This window comes from Hyaena hyaena, unplaced genomic scaffold (assembly GCF_003009895.1).
Source record: "Hyaena hyaena isolate Hyena2069 unplaced genomic scaffold, ASM300989v1 scaffold_638, whole genome shotgun sequence".
In the NCBI taxonomy this organism is placed as follows: Eukaryota; Metazoa; Chordata; class Mammalia; order Carnivora; family Hyaenidae; genus Hyaena; species Hyaena hyaena.
In genome coordinates, this window is record NW_024081270.1 from 897,859 (window position 1) to 903,329 (window position 5,471).

Here is a 5,471-nt window from a genome sequence, read left to right on the forward strand (position 1 = left end):
CTCCATGGCAATGAGAAACAATGAAATCTGGCCATGTGTAGCAACATGGATGGACCTTGAGGGTGTTATGCTGAGCGAAATAAGTCAGGCAGAGAAGGACAAATATCATATGTTTGCACATTTAGGAGGAACTTAACGGAGGACCATGGGGGAGAAGAAGGGGGGAAATGGTGGGGGAAAGGGAGAGAAGCAAACCATGAGAGACTCTTGAATGCTGAGAAACAAACTGAAGACTGATGGATGGGCGGGGGGGAGATGGGCATGGAGGAGGGCACTTGTGGGGATGAGCACTGGGTGTTATATGGAAACCAACTTGACAATAAACTATTTGTAAGAAAAAAAAAAAGAAGTGTGTGCAGAGCAGTAGTCATGGTGTCAGTTATCATGCTGGGCCAGTCAGTGGGAGAACACAAGGCTGAGCCCTGGGTTCCAACAGCTTCAGGAATGGATCCTTTTAAGAATTACTTGCTGGACTCCTCTCTTTGGCTTTAACATTTATTATTTTTTAATTTTTTAAATTTGATTACAGTTGACACACAATATTACATTGGTTTCAGTGTGGTATTTTTTTATATTTTTATCTGTTTCTAGAAGAGAGAGAGAGAGCGTGAGCAGGGGAGGGTCAGAGAGAGAGGGAGACACAGACTCTGAAATAGGCTCCAGGCTCTGAGCTGGCTGTCAGCACAGAGCCCGACGCGGGGCTCGAACCCACGAACCGCGAGATCATGACCTAAGCGAAAGTCGGACACTTAACCGACTAAGCCACCCAGGCGCCCCTTCAGTGTGGTATTTTAATGGGGATTGCATTGAGTCGGTATAACTCTTTGGATAGTATGGACATTTCAATAATGTTAATTCTTCCAATCCATGAGCATGGAATATCCATTTGTTTGTATTTAATTTCTTTCATCAGTGTTGTTTTCAGAGTATAGGTCTTTCATCTCCTTGGTTAAGTTTCTTCCTAGGTATTTTATTCTAATTTGTGCAATAGTAAATGGAATTGTTTCCTTAATTTTCTGCTACTTTGTTATAAGTTTATAGGAACTCTATTCCTATACCAATCTCTGGGTATTAATTTTGTATACTACAATTTTACTGAATTCATTTACTACTTTTAATCGGTTTTTGGTGGAGTCATTAGGGTTTTCTATATATAGTATCATGTTACCTGCAAATAGTGACAATTTAACTTCTTCCTTACCAGTATGGATACCTCTTATTTCTTTTTATTGTCTGATAGTGTTGGGTAGGACTTCCAGTACTATGTAATATAAAAATGGTGAGAGTTGACAATCTTGTACTGTTCCTGATCTTAGAAGAAAAACTCTCAGGTTTTCAGTATTGAGTGTGATGTTAGCTATGGGGTTTTCATATATAGTCTTCAGGATGTTGAGGTATATTCCCTCTAAATCCACTTGGTTGAGAGTTTTTATCATAAACGATTGTTAAATTTTGTTAAATGCTTTTTCTGCATCTATTGAGATGATCATACAATTTTCGTCCTTTGTCTTGTTGATATGGTGTATCACATTGACTGATTAGTGAATATTGAACCATCCTTACATCACTGGAGTAAGTCCAACCGATTGTGGTAAATGATCCTTTTAATGTATTGCTGCATGCAGTTTGCTAAGATTTTGTTGAGGATTTTTGCATCTATGTTTATCAGGGATATTGGCCTGTAGTTTTCCTTTTTGTGGTGTCTGTCTGGTTTCAATATAAGGGTAATACTGACCTTGTAGAAGATATTTGGAAGCTTTCCTTCCACTTCTATTTTTTGGAACACTTTGAGGAGAATAGATATTAATTGTTACTTAAATGTCTGATAGAATTTACCTGTGACCCATCTGTTCCTGGACTTTTTGTTTGTTGGGAAGTTGTTGATAACTGATTCAGTCCTGTTACTAATAATTGCTCTGTTTAGATTTTCTGTTTCTTCCTAAATCAGTTTTCAAAGATTGTAGGTTTTTTAGAAGTTTATCCATTTTGTCTAGAATGTCCAGTTTGTTGGCATATAATTTTTCATAGAATTCTCATAATCCTTTGTATTTTATGGTATTGGTTGCTACTTCTCTTTCATTCCTGATATTACTTATTTGGATCCTTTCTCTTTTTTCTTGATGACTCTTGATAAGAGTTTATCAATTTTATTTATCTTTACAAAGAACCAGTTCTTTGTTTCTTTGATTATTTTCCATTTTTTAAAGTCTTTTTGTCATTTATTTCTTTTCTCATCTTTATTATTTTCTTCCTTCTATTCACCTTAGGCTTTGTTCTTCTTTTTCTAATTCCTTTAAGTGTAAGCATAGGCTGTTTATTTAAATTGTTTCTTGTTTCTTGAGGTAGGCATGTATTAATGTATATTTCCCTATTAGAACTGCTTTTGCTGTGTCCCAGAGATTTTGAACCAGTGTGTTTTCATTTTCACTTGTCTCCATGGAGTTTTGTTTTCTTCATTGACTCATTGGTTGTTTAGTATCATGTTGTTTAATATCCATGTATGTATCTTTTCAAATTTTTTCTTGTGATTTATTTCTAGTTTTAAACTGTTGTGGTCAGAAAAGATGCATCATATGATTTCTATCCTCTTGAATGTAACGAGAATTCTTTTGTGGCCCAACATGATGTATTCTGGAGAGTATTCCATATGCTGTGGAAGAGAATGTGTATTCTGCTGCTTTAGGATGAAGTGTTCTATACATATCTGTTATGTCCATGTGGCCTAAAGTGTTGTTCAAAGATACTGTTTCCTTACAGTATTTCTGCTCTTTGACTTTAACATTTAATATTGTAATGCTTCAGTCATGAAGCTGAGTCATGAGCCTTCTTTCCTTCTTTAATTATATCTTTTCCAGAATCAGTCTTATTAAACTCCATTAATTTAAATATGATATTCTAATGATTTCCAAATTAAATTCCTACATAGGACAGCTCTATTAAATATTAGACTTGTGTGCCCAATAGCCTACTCTATATCCCTGTTTCTGTATCTAGTAGGCATCTCAAATTTAAATGATAAACATAAAACTCATTTTTAAAAATTCAGCTCTACTGAGATATAATTGATATATATTGTCAGATATTTAAAGTGTACCTCATGGTGATTTAATATACATATATAGTGTGAAAGGATTCCCCTTATCTAGTTAGTTGATACACCCATCACATTCATCACCTGATATATCTTTTGTGTGTGTGTGTGTGTGTGTGTGTGTGTGAGACCATTTAAGTTCTACTCTTTTCACAGGTTTCAACTACATGAAACTACATGATAGTGTTATCAACTATAGTCACCATGTTTTACCTTAGATCTTCAACTTATGGCCAGAAGTGTAGACCCTTTTACCAACCTCTCCTATTTCCCTTACTTCCATGAAACTCTTAATCACTCCTTCCCTAAAATATGGTTCTCCTGGAGGCTTCCCATCTCAGTGAATGACATCATTCATCCAATCACTCAAGCCAAAAAACCAGGAGTTTTTCTCAACTCCCATATTCCATCTTAAGTGATGTTAGTTTTATCTCCAGTGCCAGCTTTAGACCTAGGCAAATGGGGTGACCCTTTTCCTTAGACTTTTGTCTCAAGAGACCCCACTAAAAGTATTTGCCTGGGAAATTTTCTAAATCTCCCCAAAGTGCCTGGGACAAGCCTGGGCAAGTAGTGCCATGCTGACAAGGTTATATCAAGCCCAGATTGAGATGTACATGGTCTCCAACCCCCTTTTCTCTCCATGAACCACCCAACACATGTAGGTTCCATCTATTGCCTCCAGAAGCTCTGAAACTTGCACCTATAGAGAGATTCGGGAGCCCTCATGCTACCTCACACCTGTAAGAACCCTTATCCCAGGAGGCCACCTCTGAATCCAATCTGCCGAGTGGATCTCTCCATCCAGCCTTGAGATTAGACCAGCGGAACCAAGCTGACACACTGATTTGCAGCTACTTCCACTCATGCTGGACACAGGACATGTTAGGGCTTGAGTTGTGTTGTAGGCTTATGCATGGGCTCTTATCATCTGTGTTCTCACCAAGATTCTACCTTCTCTATAACACCGGGAAAAGCTAAGGGTGTTAGTAGGCATCCTTTACTCTGTGAAACTCTTCAGAGCCAGAACTAGTGTGATCATGCACTCAGCCTGCAGGCTCTGTGGCACGTCAGACACACCGTCTACCAGAGGTGGCTGCATTTACTGCTTTCTAGGGCCTCAGGACAATTGTCCTGCAGTGTCAGTGACTGATGTCCTCTCTTGCTTCAGATTAATATTCATCAACAGGAGAATGGATAATGGTGTGAGTATACTACAAACAACTGGTATATGCAAAAGTATGGAAGAATCTCAAAACATTATAATTAGGGGAAGAAGCCAAAAGGGTACATAAGATGTGATTCCCTTTAGATGAAGGTCAAGGACAAACAAATTGATTTGTTATGATTTTTGATTAGGATGAAAATGTTCTATACAATTTTTCAAATTGAGGTGGTAGTTACATGAATGTACACATAAAAATTCACTGAGCTATGTAATTAGATTTGTACATTTTATTGTGTGTATTTATAAATAATTAACAATTAGACCAAAGAAAAAAATATGTATTGAATGACAGAATAAGAAAATTATTTAATACATACAAGAAAATGTTTGACAAAGCTTGCAATACATTTTTCCTTTAGAATCACACTAATCTCAGTTGATTTCAAACACTTAATAATGCTGCATGTTTTAAAACAGTAATTATAAGTGCTAATGAAACAACATCAATTGCTATTCAGAATTTCAAGCCAAAAGTTTGAACTCTTCTTAATCAAAGGAAAAAAAAGCTATAATTTCTATTCGACAAACAACAGAAATTGCCCTAATGTCTGCCTATTGCAAACAAACTATATCATACTGTAAGCAGAACTTACAAACCTATAATAACAGCAAGATGGCCTTCCCTTCTGGCTCCATGAGATAAACAGCTTAACATCCTAAATTATGCCACACAAATGCTTATCTTGGATAGCAGCAAAAATTGAACATATTTATAAACCATGCTTTGTATGTTTCATGTTCTATTTTTGGTTTTCAAATTCTGTCATTTTCCTTCTCATTATATATTTCATATTAGTCCCTACTTCTTAGTTCCCAGGGTTGTAACATATTTTAAGACTCGGCACACTTCTCACGGAGAGTAAAGATGGCATAATAAACATGAGAACACCTACTCAAATTGTCATTTGATTCTACTTTCCGTGATGGCATCCACAGATGGAGGGGCCTTTTAACTGACCCAACTCAGCATGTATTATGACCCACTATGTTAAAACCCTTTCCCATTTCATTCCCTGTCTTCTTCTCATGCTCCAACTTTTTTCTCTCTCATTTCTCTCTCTCTCTTTTTTTTTTTTTTTACAAATAGTTTATTGTCAAATTAGTTTCCACATAACACCCAGTGCTCATCCCCACAAGTGTCCTCCTCCATGCCCA